Here is a 26271-nt window from a genome sequence, read left to right on the forward strand (position 1 = left end):
TCCTCAATGGTTTCAGTTGACTTGATGTGAATTGGAAAGACTTCATGTTTCTTTCTCTTTAATTCACTTATTGGGGCAACACTGGATACCTGATAAAGAATTCATGAGATGTGAGCTAAAGTTTGCATTTCATTGGGCATTGTGATGGCATAGTGGGCTCAGAGTTGGTAGGTAAGATAACAAACCTGAATATGACATATCCTCATTTATACAGAGAGGAAAGAAGGAAGAAAAGAGAAACAAATGATCTCAGATAAATAATTAAATTTGTTTCAACTGGGTCTTTTGTGAGAGGATGGCACCACCAAGGGGCAGCTGGTAAAGAATTACTAATTAGATTATGTTTTTAATTCATTTATGGCAATAGGGTTAAGTGAATTGCCCAAGGCCACACAGCTAGGCAATTACTAAATATTTGAGGTTGGATTTGAACTTGGGTTCTCTGGAGTCCAGGGTCAGTGCTTGGCTAGTGCTCTATACACTGCACCACTTAGCTTCCCCAATAATTAGGTTATAAACCTACTTGTTTATTTAATATTTATTTCCATTGAAATGCACATGTATATTTTTAATTTACAAAATTTCCTTCCATCCTCCCTTCCCACTCCTCCCCTCAGCAATGAACAGTCAGGTTAGGATTGTATGTACATATTTTTGATAAACATGTTTACAGATTAGTTATTTTCAGTAAGAAGGCTTAGGATTAAGGGGAAAAAGATACATAAGAGATAATTTTTATAAAGCATTCAAAAGATTCTGAAGAGGTTTTGTTGTTGTTGTTGTTGTTGTTGTTGTGCTTTGTATGTATTGTTTTTCTTCCTCCAGATGGGGGATAACATTATCCATAACAGGTCTGATACAGTTGGTGTAGCTCTCTGAACTGCTAAGAGGAGTTGCTTCCATCAAGGTTGTGCATCTCACAATGCTGTTGTTAATGTGTACATTTTTCTTTTGGTTCTGCTCCCTTTGCTCAGTATCAGATACTGTAAGTCATTCGATGATTCTCTAGAGTCTAACCATTTATGGTTTCTTATAGAACAATATTATTTCATGGAATTCATATACCATAACTTGTTTAGTCATTCCCCAGCTGATAGGCATAGGATCAATTTCTAATTCTTTTCCACCACAAAAAGAACTGCTATGAATATTTTGGAACATATGGGACTTTTACCTTTTTTATAATTTCTTTTGGATATAGTTCTAGAATTGGAATTTCTGGGTCAAAGGGTATAAACAGTTTCATTGTTCTTTGGGTATAGTTCTAAATTGCTCTTTAGAAAGATTAGATCTACTCACAGCTCCACCAGGAATGCATCAATGTCACAATCCTCATGCATCCTCTCCAATAATGAAATGATCATTTTCCCTTTTTCTCATCTTATCCAATCTGATAGGTGCGAGGTGATACCTCAATGTTGTTTTAATTTGCATTTCAATAATCAATAATTATTTGGAGGATTTTTTTCATTATAAACATATATATATATATATATATATATTTATTTATTTATTTCTTCATTTTAAAACTGTCTCTTCATATGCTCTGATAAACCTATTTGTTAGGTGGGTCTTTTGGATATCAAAGAAGACACTAAGTACTGATAATAAATGGTTAAGTCTCTAGGCAGACCAGACCTAATTTTCACATAAAAAGCTTAAATTGAGGTAAGGATGGCCCTAAGCAGTGGGAAGTGATAATAAACAACTTGAAAACAAAAAAGACCTTGAGCAAAGCAGAGTTAATTTAAATCATAGATAGAATTCCTGGTCCTATTAAGGACCAAGGAAAGACACTCAGGGCAAATCTGAATGTTGGGAAGGTGTGTCATTAATTGGGACCCCTTCATAATTTCCTCATTAGAGACATGTCAATGAAATGCTTTTTATGGAAAGAAGGGCTGAAGATCCATCTTCTGTGATTTCTTCGAGCTGACACAGGGACAGAGACAGGAAAGGAAAGGAAGCATTTCAGGTTAGTCATCTTCACGGAGGGATCTAAATTGACTGCAAAATCCAGGGAAGTAGTTGGAATTTGTTGATACCTTCGTGAGTGATCATCTAGAAATGGTAAGCTTGTAGTCTGGGTAAAAATACTTAACCAAGAGGTCAAAGGAGAAGACACATTAGGGTGCAAGTAGAATGAAATGCATTGGGTCTCCCATGCTAAGTGAAAAGAGTGCTTCCTTGAGGGCCTATGTCTCATCTTCTAACTATTATAGACCAAGTTAGAAAAGGACTAGAGAGCCTCAGGGGACTGGATTTTCAGACTAGCAAAACCTATAAAGCAATGAGTTTGGTTATAATTGCTTCCCATAGATCTATGGCCAAAGTCAGAGGGGCCAATGTTAGGATGACACTCTCAACAATTTTGGTGTATTTTCCTTGACTGAGCCTAAATGCATTACAGAGTTCTTACTCCAAGAAGGAGTATTAAGAAGACCTTTGACAAGCAAGAGTGAGGCAAACAGCAATGTGAAGAAAAAAGAGTTGGTAACAGAATGACTAACAGAAGGCAAGAACCCCAAGCAGGTGTATGTGTGTGTGGTGGGGGGAGATGGAATACCTTGAGGACCTTGGTTGGCCAAGAGTTATGGACAGTCAATGTAAGATTTATAACTGCACCCAAAGATGGAGTGAAACATTTATGGTGTCAAAAGAGACAGTTCCCTTTTGGTCATATAGACTGTACAGATAAGAAGCACAAATGGTAAAGTAAAACTCAAGTCCATTTCATTTTTTATGATGCATCTGATATACTTCTGTGGCTTCAGATGTTGTCTCAAAGGTCCTTCAGAGTAGAGTTACTTTTTGAAATCTTTATCTCTGGTAAAAATCTCAAAACAAAAATTTTTAATGAAATCAAAACTTTTATTTCCATTATAAGAAAGTGAAAAATGGAATCATAGAAATTTTAATTTGATTTGTCAGTTGTCATTCTGATATACACAGAAATTTTAGTTACAAAAAAGAAAATTAAAACCTAGTTTTAACATTTAGAACTCAATTTTATATTTACTATTACTCACTTCCCTCAATTGGAGGGTGAGATTCCATTAACATATCAATAAAATAAAGATATGGATTCTTGTATTAAAATGAATTCCTTAAAAGTTGCCACATTAACCTGAGTTCGTATAAGCATTTTAGAAGAGTGCATTACAATGAAATATTTGTAACTTTTTCAATGCTTAAAGTAATTCAAAATCCTTAGGTAAAAAATGGATTTTCTTTTAAGACAATTTCAAGATAGACCAAAGGCTATCCTCCTTCTGAAATAACTAGTTGAGCCATTATTCCTTCCTTAAAAAAAAGGAGGCTACTATGAGAGAAAATCAAATTATGTTGTCACAAAATCTTCATCATTTTACTAAAAATCCCCTTACCAATGTGAGAAAATAAAGAATCTCAATTATCACAGGAACATGTAGCCATTAACAGGCCACTTGCTTAGTTGACTGTCTTATCTTTTATTCCTGACCTAATGATTATCATGATTTACCATAAATACTTAGGACATGTGGGAGAAATTTGTTTATTTTGGATGTCAGCTTCTAGGCAAGGATTTATAGAAGGCTAAATGCACTGAGTCAGACATAAAGTCTGCTAGATGAGACATTGCAAATGTCACATTAAGTAAGTTAGAATTAGGAGAAACCCACTTTGTAATATATAAAACAATTGCTCTCCTGAACTTTCCTATGGAAATACGACCTACAGAATGTATGTCTAAGGCATTACTGATCATTGAACCAAACAGTATTTCTTGATAACCATACCTGGAGCAAGACTCAAATAGAAGGTTGATTTACAATCTCATAAAGTCTTTAAATAACAAATTCTAATATTCAAAATTTCAGACAAGTTCAGCTTATCAAGTATTGTCAATTTCACAGGGGTAAAAGCAAGAGATTATCACAGGAAAATTACAACTCATTTTTTCATTGTTGTGCTGCTTTAAATACGTTAAAACAAAAAATATTTGGGATGTATCAGTACAATAATCTCAAAGTGCACATAGAAATAAATTATATAAAACATTTTCCCAGGAAAAATATGTTCAGTATTAACTATGTTCAAATAAGCATAAACAGTGCACTATCACTTTCAGATTTCTTTTACATAATGAGATCACCTTAGGTGACTTATTTCTACAAGTGTTCTAATTTCAGATGAAACAAGCATAAAACAATCAGATTTCCAAGTGAGGTGTCACATGAATTGTTCTTCACTAAATTTAATGAATATAATGTCTCCATATAGAAAACATTTTACTTAGAACAAAGCAAACACCGCAAAACTGTTTCTTAACATTAATTCCTTAGCTAGATGGATTTCACAAACTTGTATACTTTAGTCTAAATATACTCAATACAATTCTCAGGAAGAAAATAGAATTCTTCAAGAACTGAATCTTATATATATGATATAACTATTACTTATTATAATTGAAATACTTCTTACTGTTTAGCATTTGGCAATTAATGAGGCATTGCAGTGACAAGCCCCAACCTTTGATTTTAAGAAATTTCTATGAAAGCTAGGTTTACAAAGTGAAATTTTAGATTGGATTTTCCTCTTAATTATACATAAAAATCCAATTCTTCAAATGGCAAGGATAGCAGGGCTGATGTAATTGAGCAACAGCTCTCATATTGTTCCTATTCACTAAACTGTTTGCAGATTTTCTCCTGTGTTAAACTGATAGAAATATTTATAAATGGTAAATTTTACATTTTTTGCTGATTCCTAACTCTAATCAAATCACTCTTAAAACTTTGTAGCATGGGGCTAGACCCTGAAAACTTAAGATAATGATATTCTAATTCAAATGAAAAACTACTTTTAATTATTATTTTAATTTAGTCCTTTAACAGTTTAATTACAAAACCCAAAAGAATAAAAAGAGAATTCACATTTTAAAACATTGATTCTGCTGGTGACTAGGAAAGCTTCCAGTATCCCTAAAAGTGATTATAGCTCCAATTACTTAGCATTTCAAGCATTTAGTTTATTTTGTAACCTTTCAAAATTGTTACCAAAAAAAAAGACTTTCATTCCCCATCTTTCTATTTAAACAAAATCAGACTTGCTCATACCTTTTTCAACGTAGTTAAAACCACTGAAATTGACATAAGGTCACTCATCCAGGGATAGGACAAATGTAAAGCACATGCTTCTCTTATGCATGCAGTATAATAATGGGAATTAAAAGTAAAAACTATTTTCAATGTAGATTTCACTCTTACCTTTAAATCCAAGCACATGATGATTTAAGAGTTTTCAGAAAAGTGACAGCAGTGAGAGCAGATAACTGCCATTGCTATGGGATTCCTGCTCCTGCAGTGAGAATGGGGATGGAAAGAAATTAGTTCCTTCAACAGGACTTGAACTCAGGTCATGGCAGTAAAAGCACTGAGTGATAGTTACTAAATCACACTCTCTCTCCAGACTCTCACATGAGTATGAGGAGTGAAGGGAGAACTTCCAGAATAGGAAATGTATAATATAATGATCTTGTGATAGAGAAAATGAAGAGTGTCAGCCTGACCCATTTACATTAACCATTAAATTAAATTTCAACACTTTAATAGGCACATCAAAAAAACTTTTTGGAAAAGTTTTTTTCAATTGTTACCAAATTGCAGAACTTAAAAAAGAAATTTTCAAGTTAATTTATTAAGCTAAGCTTCTCTAATAGGAGCTGAATATTTAAATTCTGAAAAGTTCTTCTTTGACAGAAAGTAAAGAAAACCAGCTAAGTCACTACTGTAGAAGAAAAAGAAGTTCTAGGGAACTTTTGGTTTAAGAACTTAAAAATAAGAAGAGAGTAATCTTTTCCCTTCTGAGCTGGCTTATTTAATAGGTAAATAACCAATTGGTGCCTTAGCCACATGTCATCTGGGGAAGCCTATTTCTCCCATTCTGTACTTTAGAGAAAACAGAGAAGGAAAGAAGAGGGCAAAGGAAGAAAGGTGTAGGAGAAGTTGGATTGACCAGCCAAAACAGAGAGAAAACATAGAAGCATTCTATCAGTACCAAAAAAAAAAAAATCTTATGCAGATTGGGTTACTAATTGCATAAACCTGCACGTTTAAGAATTTCTCATGGTCTTCTAGATAGCATTGATATCAGGTAAAAGGAACTTAAGTAGTTTGAAAGCAGGCTTTTTCAGTATTCTGGTTTTTCTGTTTCTGCCCCTGCCTGTCAGGGATTGATTGGCTAATAAAATACAAGCCTTGAATAACTGCAGTGTCCTGGTTTGACTATGACTCTCCTCCAGGTCTTATAGGAATAGAGTTCCTTAATTTAGAGAGGGGGCAGAGAAGGATGCCTTGTCTAGAGTGAAAATGACCCTTAACCACTCACTCTGATGTCCTCATCCCAGAATGGAAGAGGAGAGAAGTGCCTACTCGACTAAAAATCGAAAATCTTGTCCGCTACACTAAGAAGCTTCCACCTTAGTGAGATCAGCTGCAGCTTTGGTTGCTTAGTAACCAAAGGAACCAACCACTGCTTTGGAGTTTACCATCTCCAGATTATTTTAGGTTTCTGGAGGTCCTTTCAGAGTATTAAAGAGTTTATTTTACCTAGGAGAGAGCTGAGACTTCAGACTGCTCTCCGTTCAGGGAGCCTCCAAAATGTCGGGGCTCAGCATTGGATGTATGAGAAAGAATGCATAAGACATGAGCACTCTCCCAAGCAAGTTGGAATTTTATTGGGCATTGAGATTACAGGGGACTAAGAGTTGGGAGATACTCTAAACATAGGGAGTTACTTATATAGTGAGAAGACAAAAGGAAGAAGAGAGAAAAAATGATTTCAGATAAATAAGTATTTTTGAAGTAGTTCTGGATGCCAGAATTTGTTGCCACCAAGGGACAGTTAGAAGGAACAGAACTTATAATTAAGTTATAAACATGCTTGCTAAGAAGTACTTTTGGATATCAAAGAAGACTCTGGGTACTGATAAATAAGTGATTAAATCTCTAGGCAGACCATACCCCCGATCTTCACATAAAAGGTTAAAGGACAAGGATGAACCTAAAAGGTGGGCACTAATAATGGGCAACCAGAGGACAAAAAAGACCTTGCACAAAAGTAGAGGTAGGGATTGCAGTGTCAATAATTAAGTCATAGTTAGAATTTCTGGCTCTAGCATGGACCTAGGAGGGACAGATCTGAATGTTGGGTAGAGGGCTCTTTAATTGGTACCCGTTATACTGTCTCTCGAAATATCTGGAGGAACATCAGCAATATAGTCTTTTTTTTGTCTCCAGGATTGTTGCCTTATAATTCTGTTCCAGTCCAAATCCATAGGTAGACTAGTCCTCATCAAGCAGAAAAAAATTCCCACACCAGCTAAAAAATGGTCAGCTTAATTTTGAAGACCAATTATTATGTTCTTCAGTGTTCTCTGAATGTTACAAATTTATGCTAATATAGGCTCAGTAGAATGATTTAAAAGGTATTGTTTCTTGTGGTATAAATGATGAGTAGGGTATTGGAAACAGTTTCTGTCTCTAAATCCCAAGTACCACATTATTTCAAATACCACGTGTAAACATCAGATTTCACTGTGCAAGAAAATTTGCCCGGTAATGGGCAAAATTGTTATTTAAAAATACAAATAGGACTGGAAGAGGTGATAATTTTTCCATACCCCAAACTTGCTTAACTTGTTGGAAAACACTAACACCTTTTCTTTAGTTTGTATCCCTACCCTGCTATTCACTAACAAACCAAGAAGTTCTAAGGCACTCTAAGACACATTCCTTTAGTGATAAAATTGTTTACTCTTTAGCTTAAGGGAAATAAATACCACCCAATTTCCCAATTTCTCCTTTCTGTCTCTGTCTCTGTCTCTGTCCATCTCTCTCTCTCTCTCTCTCTGTCTGTCTCTCTCCCTCCCCAACATCTGCAATTTTAGGAGATTTAGATATTAGAATACTAATGATATATTAATTATCATATCCATTCTACTACTCTCAGTATAACCTATGAAACCAGTTGGGAAAAAATTTCTAACTTTAGGAACAGATCTCTGTTCTTAAAATTTTCTTCTTCCTGATAAGAGCTAACTTGTGAATTTAAAAAAAATAAAAAGTAGACATCTAATTTAAAGGAGTTATGGTCAGTCATGAGATATTTATAATAAAGCCCCCTTTTACTTTTTGCAAGGTAATGGGGTTAAGTAACTTCCCCAAGGTCACACAGCTAAGTAAATAGTAAGTGTCTGAGATCAGGTTTCAACTCAGGACCCCCTGACTCCATGGCTGGTGCTCTATCCACTGCACCAACCAGGAAGTCCAAGCATTTTTTTTAAAGAAAAAAATAGAAAAATAAGCTAAAGAAATAGTCTGTTATGTGACCAACAAGATAGATTACATGACTTATTTTTCTGAATATCTCAAACTTTAAACACTCCAAAACAACAACTTCAATTTTATACATGGTCTAAGACACCCCAAATTCAAAACCATATTAAAATAATCATGAATTAATGCATTAATGCCTAGCTTGGGCTCACTCAGACCCCTTACCCACTTGACCATATGGTTAGTAGCATGGTTCCACTAACAAACCAAGGACACCCTACAAAAGCTGCAGTACAACTCAACACTATAACTTAATGACCCTCTCTCGGCATTGTGTTAGAGACAGTTTCCATTGGCCAAAGAAACATACTGGGGCCACAGCAGACAACTAGTACCAAGGATGTGGTATTTTGTGTCCAAAGGATTTCTGTTAGTGAATGGAAGGAGCAATGAGAAGGAATATGATACATGTCTGAATTGTAAATAGAGGTCAACACTAAATATGAACCATTTCCTCAGTGAATTTCATTGTCACACCAGATTTGAAATACGATTGAACAGTAAAGGAGTTAATGTGAAATCATAATTAGAAAGTTTTTCCATTACTGCTTAGTACATATCTCTACAATCTTTTCATCATCTCCCAGTCTTTTAATCTCTTCTGTCTGAAATGTCTCCCTATCTTTTTTTCTATTGATATTACCTATGTCTATCTAAAGATATTTGTATATCTATTCAAGATATAACTGAAACTATAGTATGTGTATTTAATACATAACTCTTACTATTTATTTGTTTGTTTATTTGCCTTACCAAAAGCATTTGAAGTCACAAAGAGATTTATAAAATATAGAAATAGTGCTATGAAAAAGGAGAAAAGGAGAGGGATAAAAACAATAATCTAAAACTCTATGGAAGACATTTGCTTCAAACTATTTTCTGAGTTTATAAGAACAATATCTGACTTAAATGGTATTGGAAGACAACAGACATGTTATATATGTAGATATGCATATATGTAGATATGGCATATATGTAAGCCATCAAAATCATTTCATTATGTTGTTTTGTCAAAAATAACACAAATTTAAGTAAATTTGATATAATTTGAATACCAAAACAAAAACAAATTTCCTATTTGACTAGCCAGCACAGTGTGAATTTTTCAGCTGGAAAAAAAAAGGACTTTATGAATTGATGGCAACATTCCCAGATGAAAATAACTTCATTGCTTTGAACTTTTGCCATCGAGAATCATTTAATCATTTAATCTTTTTCATTGTTACATGGAATATGATGTGAGAAATGGAAAAAATTAGCATAAATGCCATAAGCTGGCTTGCCTCCCACATTAAACACTCTTTGAATGCTCAACTGCAGACAGGAAATTTAAAGAAGCAGTGAAAGAGAATTATTTACATGAAAATAAATAGATAAACTTTAGCTATGTTTCTTTGTAGTATAGATATATGGATTCACACACACATATATGCATGTATATTTATATATATACATATATATGAATATATATATATATATTTGATATATGCATAGGATATATATGAATATATATTTATGTTTATACACAAATATATATGTAAACATGATTGTAGATGTATTTTTCCTAGGTGAGAATTTGTCACTATGGCTCACCATTAGTTGCTACCAATCTACTGTAAAATAAATATCAGTAGAAAGAATCCTGGTTGACTAGATTGAGAGAAATGAATCATAATAATTGGTTCTGTTATGTTTCAATATCTTATGGCCATAAAAATAAAATTGATGGATCTCAGTTTCTGAATCTGATAAATGGAACTAGGGTGTCCTTGGATTTGTTAGTGGAACCATGCTACTAACCATGTGGAGAAGTGGGTTAGGGGTCTGAGTGAGCCCAAGCTAGGCATTAATTTATGATTGTTTTAATATGCTTTTGAATTTTGGTTGTCTTAGACCATGGATAAAACCAGAAAAGCACTTCCATTTCAAATTGTAAGTTATTATATAATGATGCTTCTTTACATAATGTTTAGTTTTGTTTTTTTTTTACTTAAAAAGTTATTAAGTCTAACTTTTTAAAATATTACTCCTTTTTTCCCTTTATTTAAGGCAATGGGGTTAAGTGACTTGTTCAATGTCACACAACTAGGTAATTATTAAATATCTGAGGTCCAATTTGAACTCAGGTCCTCCTGACTCCAGGGCTGATGCTCTATCCATGACACCCCCTAGCTGCCCCAAAATATTGCTCCTTGTCACCACAAATCACAATTTCCTTCTGATGTTATGTCTAGGCTACTTTTCGTCCCCTTTGCTAATACAAACTATATAAAACTCAGGGCTCTCCTAGAGCCAGTTCCAACTGGCTCAGTAAAGATTGCCAAATTTTCTTTTTTTTTCCTTCTTTTAATTTATTCATTCAATTATATCTCAGGATAGTTTACAACATAAATTTTTGTAAAGTTTTCTCCTTCCCACCGTTGTCTCAGCCCCCAGGATAGCAAATGATCTAATATAGTTTATACATGCACAAGTTTTTGCACATATTTCCATATTATTCATGCTGTGAAAGAAGACAGAATTCAGACAGGAAAATTATAAGAAGGAAAAAGCAAAAAAATCCTTCATTTTTAAAAAGGTGAAAATAGTATGCTTTGATCTTCATTCAGATTACATAGTTATTTTCTCTGGATGTGGATGGCATTTTGCATCATGGATCTTTTAAAATTATATTTGACTGTTATATGACAGAGGGGATACGTCTACTACAGCTGATCTTCCCACAGTGTTGCAGTTTAAATTAAAATACCCTCCAACTTCTGCTCATATATCTCAGCATGAGTTCATATGCGTTTCCAGGTTTTTGTTAATTATGTCTACTTATCATTTCTTATAGAGTAATAATATTCCATTTTATTCATATACCATTCCCCAATTAATGGACAACCCTTAAGCTTCCAACTCTTTACCACTACAAAAATAGCTGCAATAAATATTTTTGTACATATGTATCTGTGGATACAGACCAAGTAGTGGTATTGATGGATCAAAGGGCATGCACAGTTTTCTTGCCCTTTGAGCATAGTTCCAAATTACTATCAGAATGGTTGGTTCTGTTCATGACTCCACCGCAGAACATCAGTGTCCAAATTTTCCTATATCTCCTCTAACATCTTTCATTTCCCTTTTAGCCAATCTGATAGGTGTGAATTTCCCTTTCTCTAATTACTTAGAGCATTTTTCATATGACTATAGTTAGCTTTAATTTCTTTATCTACAAATTGTCTTTTCATAGTCATTGATTATTCATCAATTGGGGAAATACTTTTAGTTTTTTTATTACATAATTTTTATTTAAAGAAACTTAATTTTGTAGCATTCTCTTTTTAGCACACTTTTTTATTTTATTTTTCCAGTTGCATGTTATATTTTCAACATTCATCTACACGCAAGTTACATAATATTGTTTCACCCTCCATTCCCACCCCCCTTCTCCTAAGCAGTGAATAGTCAAATGAACATTGTACATACACATTGTTGTTTAACATGTTTACATATTAGCCATTTTTTTTTGTAGATGGATTTAAGTCTAAGGAAAAGGAAAGAAAACTATGGGACAGAAAAGAAAAACACAAGATAAATTTTAAAACAGTGAGCATAGTATTCATTCAAATTCTGTAGTTTTTATTTTTTGCTTGTTTCTTTGTTTTGTTTTTTCTTCTTCTGGATGTGGAAACCATATCAGGTTTCCCAGCATTGACCTAAATTTCTGAATTGCTAAGAGGAGTTTAACCCATCAAAGCTGATCAAATCATAATGTGGTTCTTAATTTTACAATGTTCTTTTGGTTCTAGAACCCTTTCTCAGCATCAGTTCCTATATTTCTTTTCATGCATCTCTAGAATCTAACCATTCATATCTTTTATAGAAAAATAGTACTCCATAACATACATGTACTATATCTTGTTCAGCCATTCCCCAATTGATGACATTACCTCAATTGTCAATTTTTTGCCACTACAAAAAGAATTGCTATGAATATTTTGAAACATTTGAGACTTTTCTCATTTGTTATGATTTCTTCTGGATAAAGGACTAGTATTGGAATTGCTGAGTGAAAGGATATTATTAGTTGTATTGCTCTTTGGGCATAGTTCCATATTGCTCTCAGAATGCTTGGATTACTTCACAACTTCACCAATAATGCATTAATATCCCATTCAACCCAGAACCTATCCAACATTGATCATTTTTCCTTTTCTATCATCCTGATAGGTGTGAGGTGATACACATAGTTGTTTTAATTTGCATTCCTTTTATCAGTAGTGATTTGGTGCACTTTTTTCCATATAACTATATATAGTTTTAATTTCTTTGTTTGAAAACTACCTATTCATATCCTTTCACCATTTATCAATTGAGGAATGATTGTAACCGTATAATTTTTATTCAATAATCTCTATATATATTTTAGAAATGAGACTTTGTAAGAACCCATAGTTTTGAAAATTGTTTCCCCAGCTTTCTCTTTAACTTCCAAATTGGGCAACACTGGTTTTACTGGTGCAAAACCTTTTTAATTTAAATAGTCAAGATCATTCATTTTGCAATTATAATGTACTCTATTTCTTAGACTTTGCAAGGCAATGGGGTTAGGTGGCTTGCCCAAGGCCACACAGCTAGGTAATTATTAAGTGTCTGAGGCCAGATTTGAACCCAGGTACTCCTGACTCCAAGGCTGGTGCTCTATTTACTGTGCCACCTAGCCGCCCAATGTAATCTATTTCTTAATTGTTCATGATTTTCTTCCCTTTCCATGGATCTTTCAGATAGAGTATTTCTTGATATATTACTTGCTCTATGGTATCACCCTGAAACCACTTTGAACTTATTTTGGTATAGGGTGTGAGATGGTGATATGTGCCTAGTTTTTATATCATATTATTTTCTAGTTTTTCAGTAATTTTTGTAGAAGACTGAGTTTTTATCCTAGGTTTTATCCTATCATTTTCTACAGTTTAGTTTGTACCTATCCTAATCCACTGGTCCATTACTCTATTTCTTAACCAGTACCAGGGAGTTTTGTTGTTATTATTGTTGTTGTTTTGCAAGGTACTGGGGTTAAGTGATTTACCCAAGGTCTTAACACTAGGTAATTATTAAGTGTCTGAGATTGGATTGGAACTCAGGGCCTCCTGACTTCTGGGACAGTGCTCTATCCACTGTGCCTCCTTGCTGCCCCTTATAATATTGTTTTAGATTTGGTACAATTACCCCACCTTCTTTTACAGTTTTTTTTTTTATCAGTTTGCTTGATGTTCTTGACCTTTTGTTGCTGTAGATGAATTTTGTTACTATTTTTTCTAACTAGGTAAAGTAATTATTTTTGTGGCACTAAAATAATTTAATTTGGATGCCATTGTCATTTTATTAAATTAACTTGGACTAACCATGAGCATTTGACATTTTTTCCACTTGTTTAGATCTGACTTTATTTTAGCAAAAAGAATTTTGTTAGGTTCTTCATACAGTTTCTGGATTTATCTATGGAGGTAGAATCCCAAATATTTAATGTTGTCTATGATTACTTTAAATGGAATTTTTCTTTCTATCTCTTTATCTTGGGCTTTATTGTTCATATATAGAAATGTTGATGTGTGTTTGTTTATTTTATGTCCTGCTACTTTGCTGAATTTGTTAATTGTTTCAAGTAGGTTTTTAGATGATTTTCTGGGGTTTTCTAAGTATATCCTACGCTCACCTACAAAGAGGCATGATCTGAAAAATATATGTTTATTATTTTTGTCTTTCTGCATTTAGTTCTAAGGTTTTTATGCCCCAGTACATGGTCAAGTTTGGTATAGTGCCATATACTGCACAGTAAAGGTTATGTTCTTTTCTATCCCCATTAAATTTTCTCTAGAGGTCTATCATAACTAAGTTTTCTAAGATTTTATTCACCTTCTTAACTTCCTTTTTATTTTATGGTTTATTTTGTGGTTATATTTTTCTAATTCTTAGAGGGGAAGGTTGAAGTCCCCCATTATTAAAATTTGGCTCTCTGTCTCCTTATAATTCACTAAGTTTCTCCTCTAGGAATTTGGATACTATACCATTAGGTGCATACATGCTTAATAATGATATAGCTGCAGGGCCTATGATATCTTTTAGGAAGCTGTAGTTTCCTTCCTTATCCCTTTTAATGGGATCATTTTTTTCTTTTGCTTAACCTGGGATCAGGATCACTACCCCTGATTTTTTTTTACAACAGCTGAAACATAATATATTTTGCCCCAGACTTTTTCCTTCAATCTTTGTGTGTCTCCTTGCTTCAAATGTGTTTCTTTTAAACAACATATTGTGGTATTCTGATTTTTAATCAATTCTGTCATCCACATTTATTTTGGGGTGAGGAGTGGTTCATCCCATTCATATTTACAGTTAAGATTACTAGTTCTGTTTTTCCTTCCATGCTATGTTTTTCCATTTATATTTTTCTCTTCCCTTTCCTCCTGTTACTCCTCACCAAAGTTTTACTCCCTTTTCCCTTTAACTTTTCTTCTAAATGTTAACTTTTAGTTTATTTTAACATATATCTTCACCTTCCCTCTTATCTATCCCTTCCCTTTTTATTTCCCTTCTCCCTCCCCACTTTCCTTTAGAGTAAGATAGATTTTTAAACCCAATTGGGAATATATCTTATTCCCTCTCTGGGTCAAAGACATTGAATATAATTAACTCAGTGTTCACAAGCTCCTTTTTCCCCTTCTCCTATAATAAATCTTTGTGCATTTTCACCTGTTATCATGTATTTATAGAAGTACTATCAATAAAGTAACACCAATCAAAGGTGAATTAATTGATTACTTGAGTGCCTTATAAATTCAAAGTACTGTAAATCAAAGTACAGTCACAGTTTGATTGACTGATTGCTTGATTGCTGATGCATATCATTGCTCTATAGTCACTAAGTACCCTCTCCTCTTCTGTCTCATTAGAAATACACCTCTGAAGAGTCATGAATCATATCAAATTATAATCATTTTATACCTTACCACGTTTTTATACTATATAAAGTTTTTAAATGAAATATCTCTTTTTCTTTCTTGTTCATGGACTTTAATGATAATAGAAATGGTGATGATTAATATGGGTTTATTTTTTATTTTATATTTATTTTATATATATTTTATATTTATATATATTTTATATTTTGTAACTTTGCTAAAATTGTTAATTATTTCAAATAGATTTTTTTGTTTATTAGATTCTGTAAGAATACCATCATTCCATCTGTTGAATGATATTTTTGATTCCTTATTCCTTCCATTCCTTCAAGTTATTTTATGAATTTTATGAATTTTTATGTATTTTGCCTAGATTTCTAGTACAATGTTGAATAATAGTGGTAATAATAGCCATTCTTCCATCATCCCTGATTTTATCCCCCATTACAGATAATATGTGATAATGACTTTAGATAGATGTTTCTCATCATTAAGGTTGTGGACAGTGCCTCTTCTCATTTCATGAATCATAGACTTGAAACTTTAAAAAAACTTGAAACTTAAAAAGAACTGCAATCTTAAATGTAAAAAATGTGAGAATAAGAGAAACAATATTAGAAAAAGAAAACATTAATCTGCTTTTTTAACATGAACTTTGAGGGAATATCTACCCATGGAATATCCATCTTTGCTCAGTGAGTTTCTTTGTTAGTTTTTGTCAGACTTTGTCTTCATCTGGTTCTTAAAAAAATAGAAAATAATAATAGCTAGTATGTAATAAAGTTCTTTAAAGTTTGTAAAGCACTTTAAATATTTTTTTTATTTTATCTTCACAAAAATACTGGGATGAAAGTGGAATAATTATATCCATTTTACAGCTGAGGAAACTTAGAAAGAGAGATTAAATGATATGTCCAAGAACACACAATATATAAAGTACCTAAGCCTAGAATTGAGTTCAAGTCTTCCTGACTCTAGACTCTGCCCTCTATTCACTGGATCACCTTAATGGCAAGTTCTTTGTGTTTCTTCTCTCCTCTTCTCTTCTCTCCTCTCCTCTCCTCTCCTCTCCTCTCCTCTCCTCTCCTCTCCTCTCCTCTCCTCTCCTCTCCTCTCCTCTCCTCTCCTCTCCTCTCCTCTCCTCTCCTCTCCTCTCCTCTCCTCTCTTCTCTTCTCTCTCTCTCTCTTCCCCCCTTCCTCTTTCTCAATGTTTTCATTATTTCTTAGTTTTTACTTTGATCTTTTTTGGTTGCCAAAGTCACTTTCAATTTTCTGGGGGGGGGTGTGATTATTTATTTATATTTCTTGAATTTTAATTCTGTTTAAATTCACCTTTTGGGTCTGCATTGGAGGCATGTTTTAGCCATAAGTTTTGTTTTTGATTTTGTTTTGTCCTGCTGTTTTCAGAGCTGGTTCTGAATGTCTGCAACTTTTCAGGTCTTCAAAGGTGGTATGAGCCAAGGAGAGATTTCTGAGTAAGGGTACACAGTCATTTTTACATTCCTGAAATGATGAACAGGGTCCCTGCTCTTCCTGTAGCACATTCTTCTCCTTGGACTGTGACCTTCCACTGTATATGCACACTGACTCTTCCTCCCCATTCCATCGACATTAAATGATTCCCTTTAATCACCCTTTAACTAGTGGTTCAACATACTCACCACATGAAGACTGAGAGCTAAGGAAAAAGACTATTGCTTCTGAGTCAGTAAGATACCCCCACCCCACCCCACCACCAAGGCCTTTTTTTTTCCAGATTTCCAGGTACTATTTGCACTGAATTTTGCTTCGCTCTCATCTCAGTAGACAAACATTTTCTGACAACACTTTAAGCTGTCTTGGGCTGGAAAATTGTTTCATTCTGTATTTTTTACTAATTTTTTCAAAATTAATTTTGAGGCATTATGTTATTGTTGTTTATAAAGAATAGTGTAGAGATCAGATGAATACCTGCCTTTAATCTACCATCTTAGCTCTACACTTCCAACTGCCCTGTGAAAACAATTTCTAAAACATAAAACAGTGATTTTCTACCTCTTTAATATCTAATTACAATCTCCTTTCATGCAATCAGTATAATAGAATTGAACAGGGTAGAAGTTCAGGAAGTCAGGCCATTATCAGAAGGTTTCCCATTGCTGTTTAGTACACATTTCCACAACCTTTTCATCATCTACCAGTCTTTTCATCTCTTTTGTCTCAAGTAAGCCTGCCAAATATAACAAAGTGATGCTAGTTGCCTAAAAGTAATAATGGCATAAAAATTAGATAACTATTTCTTGATTTATCTCTGAAACAAATTTATGTTAATAAAAAGGTAGCATCAATAATACCTTTCCAATTGGATAAAGTGATTCTTCCATTTTGAATAGGTTCTCCACTCCCACTTTTTGAAAAGTTTTCTATGAAAATCACATAAATTGAAAGAATAGTTTTAATACTTCTGTTATCAGTTCAGAAAACAATCTGAGACAGAGAGCTTTAAAAATTTTACCCTTGGGGTGACTAGGTGGCGTAGTGGATAAAGCACCGGTCTTGGAGTCAGGAGTACCTGGGTTCAAATCCGGTCTCAAACACTTAATAATTACCTAGCTGTGTGGCTTTGGGCAAGCCACTTAACCCCATTTGCCTTGCAAAATCCTAAAAATATAAAACCATTTTACCCTTTCATCAATATCAAAAAAAGCATTAATGCCTAAAATTTGGCCAGCTGAAGAAGGTATCAGTTTAGAAGTCAATGTACCACAAGTATTTTATAGTTAACTAGATAATCAAGTATCATTTAAGTCAGGGCTGCCCAGTTTTATTTTTAAAAATTTTTTTATTGAAACAATAGACATATTTTAATTAGTCATTTTAGTGAGAGCTTTGCCACTGGGCTTCCTTTACTAAAGCATTTAGTCAACCTACAGGCAGTCAGCATAAAATCACCCTGAAGGCTGCATGTGGTCCTCCAGCTACATTTTAGACAGCCCTGCCTTTTTTTTTTAGGTTTTTGCAAGGCAAATGGGGTTAAGTGACTTTCTCTAGGCCACACTACTAGGTAATTATTAGGGGTCTGAGACCAGATTTGAACCCAGGTATTCCTGACTGCAGGGCTGGTGCTTTATCCACTGCACCACCTAGCCGGCACTCATTAAAAAATTTTAAAAATTCAGTGATTTAATAGATTTGTTCATTTACTGAGAGGAGATTACTGGAAATTAAAAGTAACAGACAAAAACATGAGAAAATGGAAGGGCTATATATAATATTTTTGGAATTCAACTGAACACATATTTAACAATGATTACATATTGTATATAATAGTAATTGAAAAGAGCTCCTAGATCTAACAAAATCCTTTTTAAGTACATAAAGGAAAGTATCATGATACTTTTCACTTTCCCTTAATTATGCAAAATTATTAAATAGTATTAAACTGAAATGATATAAAAAATTAACTAAAATTTAGTTAATTTATATTCACAATTTTCCCTTTATCTGCTAGTTTAATAATTCCATCAAAAAAAAGAAATGAGAACTTTGGAAAGGAGAAAAATGAGATAAAGGAGAATTGGTAATTATTGTTATATTTGATATGAGAGGTAGAGAGGCTAGCATAATTTCATTTGAATGAAAAAGATATTAGAGACATTGAAGTTAAGAGATTTGGCAACAGGTCAGGTAATGATGTATTTTGTCCTTCATTCTCAAAGATTGTGTCATAAGGGAGTCAATGCCATAACAAACACATGAATTGGATTTGTGTGGAGTGCTGTGCTAGTCACCAGTCCCACTTTCTCCTCCTGAGCCATCTGGGTGCAGGGCCAGATATGAATCAAGACAACTGAAGATCCCACCAAGGTCACCCAGCTAATATGTGTCAAATGTCAGAGGATGGTTTAAACTTCCCAAATTCCTGACTCCAAGACCAGTACTCTATTCACTGTGCCACCAAGCTTTCCTAGACCAGATATGTGAGATTTGAAAAATGAGAGATTATTGATGGCAACACGATTTCAGAACTGGGTAACTGGAAAAATGTTACCCCTTGCTCTCAAATGAAATAGAGAAATTAGTAGAGGTTTATAATTATGGGAAATAAAATTAATGCTGCCTAATATATATTAGTGTTTTAATTTTTTCAATTAACTTTTTTTTCAAAAGGCAGTTGATGATGGAAGACAAGCATAGAAGAGACTAGAATTGACTATATAAATATGGGAATAAAATATAGAAATGACACCTGAACCTTTGAAAATTTATGAGGTCAACAATAGAAACAAAACAAATGAATCCAAGTAAGAAGATTAGTTGTTCTCCATTGATAGAGACTTGATATGTAAAATGATGTTTCCATAATACCTTGCTTTTTCTGATTGTTTGAGACTTATTACAATATTGAAATTTGTCTCTAATGCATATACACTCATTGTTCCTTGATAGATAACTGCAATAGCCTACTTATGAATGTTCCTTGTCCCTGTCCAATTGGCTTTTCATACAACTGTGCTGAAAAATATAATTTGTATATCTCTGTAATAATTTTATTTATTCCAAATTCATTAGTGTTTTCCCCCATTGCTTATTGTTAAACCATAATGATTTTTTGTTCCTATTTCACATTTGTTTTTGAAATTTTCAGATGTAAGCCTATGCCTACATATATACAGTATTTAAACTTGTCAACTCTATCAATTCAAACTCCAAAAAGAATAAATTCTGTGAAAATATTTATTTTAAAAATATAGCTAGGCACATTTAAAACAATATATATAGATATATAGATATATAGATATAGATATCTTTATGAATTTTTCAGTTCTAAATTAACAAAGCCCAAGCCATCATCTATTCATTTAATTCAAAAGGTCTTATAATGTGGTCCATTCTGAATTAAAGTAAATTTAGTTTTGTATTAATTGAGTACATTCTCTCTCAAAAATCTTTCTATAATTTGCAATTTCCAGTGAGGTTTTCATTCAAAGCTTACTAACTCTATATCTTTTTAATTGGGAAAAGTAAATATAGGATCATGTTCCAAAAGTCAAGTAATGTTTTCTTTAGAGCATGGTTGGGTGGGTGGGGAACCTTTTTTTTTCCTGCTAAATATCATTTTGGGACTATATAAAATTGTCAACTTAAAAAATAGCCTGCTATATTTGCTCAGACATTTAATTAATTTACCTCTAAAAATGCCTTGATTTATTGAATTTCAAGCCCTGTCTGTGGGTGCCTTGGCAGTACCAGATCAAATAAATTTTCAGGCCTTATATTGCCCACTGATGTGATATTCCATGCTCCTGCTTTAGAGCACAGATGGCAACTATTTATCTTGTATTCTCCCAATCCATAATCCAGGATATGAAATAAATCTTGATATCCATATCCATATATATATAGGAAACTATTACAAAAATATTTATATCTATGTAATAGTTTCCTCTAATAAACAAATAGTATTCTATAGTTTTGTATAATTGAAATTTGCTTTTCTTGATAACCTTTGAGGGCAGAATCTCCTTTCTTTTTTACATACGGTGATATTTAGATACAGGTCAGAGACAGAAGGGAACTTAAAAGTTTGTCTAATCAGTTAATATTTTCCAAATGAGAAAAATGATGTCAAGTAATTAAGCTCAAGGTCATAATAGGAAGGAAGTGGAAGAGCTAGGATTTAAGACTATGTCTCTGATTCCATAGCCAGTAATTCTTTCCCACTGTACCATGTTTCCTATGTTTAAATATAGTTTTCTTTTGTATTGAAAATCAGTATCATTCTCAAAATCTAGTTCACTGGAACTATACTTACCTTTATACACAAGTTGAACTACATTTAATCAATCTGCCTATTCAGCCCTCTAAAACAAGCTCTTCCATCAACCTCAGCCACTTAATAGTGAATGGTCAAAGCTTTCATCTCATCATTTTCTTTAAACAAATTATTTCTATGGCTATGTTTTGCCAGCAATAATTCTGGTTTGTGTCTAAACATTGCATGAGAACGTCAGGTCAAATAGAGACTTACAGGCAAGGTCCTGATGTAACTCTACTGGTTTATTCTTGGAAACTTAGACATTTTATAACAAAAACTTATCTCAGGAATGACTGGTTAAAAGAAGAGACCCAGTTTCACAATTGCTTGGGTAAATTTCCAATATTTATTCTTAGAAATATGCATACTTCCTTATCAGAAAAGCCTTTTACAACCACCTCTCTGGAGGTGCCAGGGATTGTCCCAGGTCACAGATCACTGGAGAGACAATAAATCCATTTAATGAGCAAAAATGCATACATATCTCCGATGTAAAGGTCACCAAAGATATGTGTAAGTCACTCTCAGGAGCTGGTCTTCAACAGTTATGAACTTGGAATTTTCCATTCTTATTAATAATCCCCTCTCCACCCATCTATTCCTCCACCTGAGTCTTGGAAATGAAAGAAAAGCAGTACATAGATGAATATAGAGGTATTTTAAGGTATGTATTGGGAAAATGAGAGGACTATTAGATAACTGTAATTTAGTATAATAGTACATAATTTTGCCATAATTCTCAGTGTTCTATCTTTCTGTCTTCCTCTCTTTACTCCCCTATCATGATGTATGTGCTGATGTTACTTTATTTGTCTTTTCAGTCTTTGCAATGTAGTGGACTATCTATCCTTTAACTATCCACTATCTTTCACTGTTGAATGCACTGCCACTTTGGCCTGCTATTGTTTATATCTAGATGACTTTTATCAACCTCTTCCCCTTCATTCAAATTGCTGTGAATTCTACCAGTAGAAGTAGGAAAAGCAATCTTCAGTACCTGGAGGTAACCATGTCTTAGGAAAATTTCTGAAATAGAGGATGGGATGAAATTATTGCTTCCACAAAAAAAGAAAAAGATTGTTCTTGGAATTTTTTTTTGATAATTTTATGGTTTTTGTTCTTCCCATTTCAGTTGTTTAAGACAATATATTTATTGTTTGCACATCAATTAATAGTCTTTCCATGCTTTTTCTGAATAATGTCCATTCCTTGTACAATAATATTCTATTATAGCCCTGTACCAAACTTTATTTAGCCATTCTCACAAAAGAAGGGCATTAAATGTCTCAAAGTCTTTGCTACAATCAAAAGTTGTGCTACACATATTTTGTTGTTGATATTTCTTCTAGTGAATGACCACCTTGGTATATTTGCCTTGCAGTGAAATGTCTGGGCCAAAGTGTTGAACATTTTAGTCACTTCATTTGCATAATCCCTTATTGCCTTGCAGAAAGAATACACCAATTCACAATTCTTTGAACTATGTTATCTTGTTTTTAAATGTACTTTCCCTCATTAAATTACCTTGGAGTGATTTAGTCCTACATTTATATTCCCCTAGTATAATGTAAGCTACTTGAAGGGACAATATGTTACATTTTTTTGCCTTTGAATTTGTATTTGTCACCAAGAATTATAACAAAAGATTAATAATCATATCAAGCAAGACTTGTGTATACTTTAAAAGATGATCTCTAGTAACAAAGTAAATACCACCCACTAATGCAATGCTTTCTAATTTTAGACTATTCATTTTTATATAGACTATTCATGTTTATATTGTTTTGATATCTACTTTTCTATAGTGTCTAGAGATCGACACTAACTTTACTATTTGAACCAAGGAAAAAGAAAATCTAATTTCTACATAAGAAACTACATAAGACACTTGGAAAGTGTCTCTACATCAATGAACTAATATATCTACTTGATGGAAGAATTGCATTTTCTTATGTGATTGCCACCAAGTGTATAAAGATGGATTTGCTAGAGACTGAATCCTACTTCATGATAATTTTACAGAAAAAACTTCTATTTTTATTAGTAAAACTAAATGTGTTTGGTAAATAGAAAACATATTTTTTTAATTTTTCATCAAAAACAGAGCAAAGATTGAGCAGAGAATGTAGCAGAGAATTAAAGCAAGGGATCAGAATAATGATCAAGAAAAAGTAAAAATACTGAGCAGTAGGAAAGAATCTATTTATAATAACAATTAAGTAAGGAATAGAAAGCATATGGTCTGATAATTGTGTATATTATCTTGAAAAAATTTATCATTTTAAATATGAAAAAATTACAAAAAATTATAATACAGTTGATTTTTTTTTACTTTTAGTTTGTAGTAGCATGAGGCAATTAAGTGTATTAATTCCTTGGTATCTCAAATGACCCTGTTAATTTTCTTTTTTTTTCTCATTTTTACATTTTATTTTATAAAATGTTCTTATTGTCATATCAATTTAAATTTATATGTTAATAATACAATCAGAAATATTTTGTTGATTTCAATCTTCAAAAATAAATTTACACTAAAATTCCATTTTATATGTTGAGAAAGAGTGCTTTTGAAATAGTAATACACAGACTAAATATATATATATACATACATATATGTGTATATATATATATATATATATATTTGTGACTTCATTTAAATAGGCAATTATGAATAAGAGAACTCCCTCTACCTTTATTGATCTATAGCTTCTCTGCAATTTCTAGTCATTGAAAATTTCTTGGAAAATAGATAGGAAGGTTATATAGCCAAAATGGATCATAAGCAGAATCTACTCCCAAATCATTCTTATTCTATGATTTGATTTCTGTCTACCATACCATAATAGAGTTAAATATATGTAAGAAAGGAAAGCTAAAATTTTACAATTTATCATATATTTAATATTTATTATATATCTTAATTTTATGAAAATTTCATTAATTGGAGGTATAAATAATTCTTTTGATAACATTCATACAGACTACTATAATGGGCATTATGGCAAAGGATGGGAATTTCAATAGGTAATGTATGAAGTATTTGTTCACTAAAATCCCATGATTATAGTAACTTTTGATATTAACTGAATTCTCACAAATATTATTTGCAATGACAGTCCCACAATTCTTTTATTTTATCACACAAGAACTCTTCTATAAGATATAAATCAATAGTCATTAAGTCAAGTAAGTAGAGGAGAGATGCTTAGTGATTCTATACACTCAGAATTCAGGAAGAAAATGGTCATAGTCAGAAGTCAAGGAAGAAGAAAAAAAATGAACAATATCCATTTGCAGAGCACAAGTTCTTTGAAACAACAGCAAACTTTCCAACAAAATTGGATGGCAATCATTCAATAAACAACTAGAGTTAGACATATTAGGGTTTTGCCATTCTAGGATGATGTTCATAGAGAAAATCTTCTGGGGGACAAAAGAAACAACAGGAATTTATTTCCAGATTTAATGGTACATAAGTGTTATTTTTTAAAATTTCATTTATTTAAGGCAATGGGGTTAGGTGACTTGCCTAAAGTTATACAACTAAGCAATTATTAAGTGTTTGAGACCCGACTTGAACTCGGGTCCTCCTGATTCTAGGGCCAGTGCTCTGTCCATCACACTACCTAACTGCTCCGATAATACATAGTTATTGATGACAATGGATGTTTAAAATAACTTGGAAATGTTCAGAATAAGACTGAATTTCCTTTATTTTTTTTGTGCATTCAATCTTTTATTTAAATTATTTTGCTTTCCTGGCAAACCAGACCCATATAGTTCATGATCTTGTAGATTCTGAGATTTCTTAGCAAATGTGACATGGATGCTATTTGTCTGTTCCCAGGCATATTGGCATTTTATTATGATGAGAATCATAGATATGGAGACCATATTTAGTATATCATACTTGAAAGAAGCCAACACAGGAATAAATTTCAGGGAAATATTGCAAAGTATACAACTTTTAAGGAAGACAGAGTTCTCGGGAAAGTAGTAATTATTATGAAGATTGAAAAAAAGATGACATGAAGAGAAATATAGTGCAAAGGATAAAATAAGCTCCTTTTTATTTTTCTAAAATAGCATATTGCTTAATGTATATTTAAAATATTCTTTGTAACATCAGTATTCTCTCTAAATGAAAACTGTGCTACCAAGCTTGAATCCTTTTTAGGTTTATCTCTCTTTAGTATCATCAGTAGATTTCTCTCTGTGCAAGAAATAATGTGGTTTAGTAAACAAAGATACCCTAGAAGTCATGAAGACCTGAATTTAAGTTATTACCTACAATAGTATATCAGTTAATCTGGGGGAAATTACTTAATTTTATATTGATGTAGACAACTATCAAATTCTTTAAGGGAAGAGATGTGACAAATTGCCCTCATCTGGATTTCTCAATAATAATAAAAACACAGTCCTTATCCTTTTCTTTATTTTTTAGAGTAAAAAAGTTTTCATTTTACATTATTCAGGTTATATTGAAAGAATATCAGTTCATTGGGAAATAATTTTTGTTTGCGTAGAAACAATGCTAGATTTAGATTTAAGAAGAAAGTCCTAAATTTCACACTTAGTACTTTTATATTCCTGGGCAAGTTAATCAGTCATTTTCAGGCTCACATTTTCTAATTGTCAAATGAAAATGATAATAGTAATGACTGTAGCCATTGGTTGTTAACTAACAGGAGTGTTATGAGGATGCCCAAGGGAGAGAAAATATTTAAATAGCTTTGCAAATTTCAAATGCTTGTATAAATGCCAATGAGTAAAAGCAGCAGTTGTAGAGATTGTGGTAGTGGTATTGTTAGTGTGTCATACTTATACTGCTAATATTTTAAATGGGGAAAAAAATCAAAAAATATTTTAGGCTTTTATTTCAGTTACCAACAAACATACCTCCCTTGGGGAAAAATGTTTATGTGTAAAATATATATTTATGTTTATTTGCGTATATATAGTATTGTTGTATATATGTAGCTATGTGTATTTATACACATATTTGAGTCATGACAGAAAGGGCTACATGAAGAAATTGTCAATATTGATCAAAAATGACATACAAGAGTCCTTCGGATGTCTTGTAAGCTAATTTTCTCCCACCATCTGTTTTTTTTTTTTTTAGATTTTTCAAGGCAATGGGGTT

At 32.7% G+C, this 26271-nt stretch overlaps 1 long non-coding RNA gene across 1 annotated transcript in view; it reads left to right on the forward strand.

Annotated features, from left to right (window-relative positions):
* The first annotated feature begins 225 nt into the window (after positions 1-225).
* LOC141498548 (uncharacterized) overlaps positions 226-26271 on the forward strand; it is a 32471-nt gene continuing 6425 nt past the window's right edge. Inside the window, exons 1-2 of the long non-coding RNA XR_012471682.1 lie at positions 226-318; positions 1865-1975. This is a non-coding gene — a long non-coding RNA (uncharacterized LOC141498548). The remainder of the gene's footprint in view (positions 319-1864; positions 1976-26271) is intronic.

This window comes from Macrotis lagotis, chromosome X (assembly GCF_037893015.1).
Source record: "Macrotis lagotis isolate mMagLag1 chromosome X, bilby.v1.9.chrom.fasta, whole genome shotgun sequence".
Taxonomy (NCBI): Eukaryota; Metazoa; Chordata; class Mammalia; order Peramelemorphia; family Peramelidae; genus Macrotis; species Macrotis lagotis.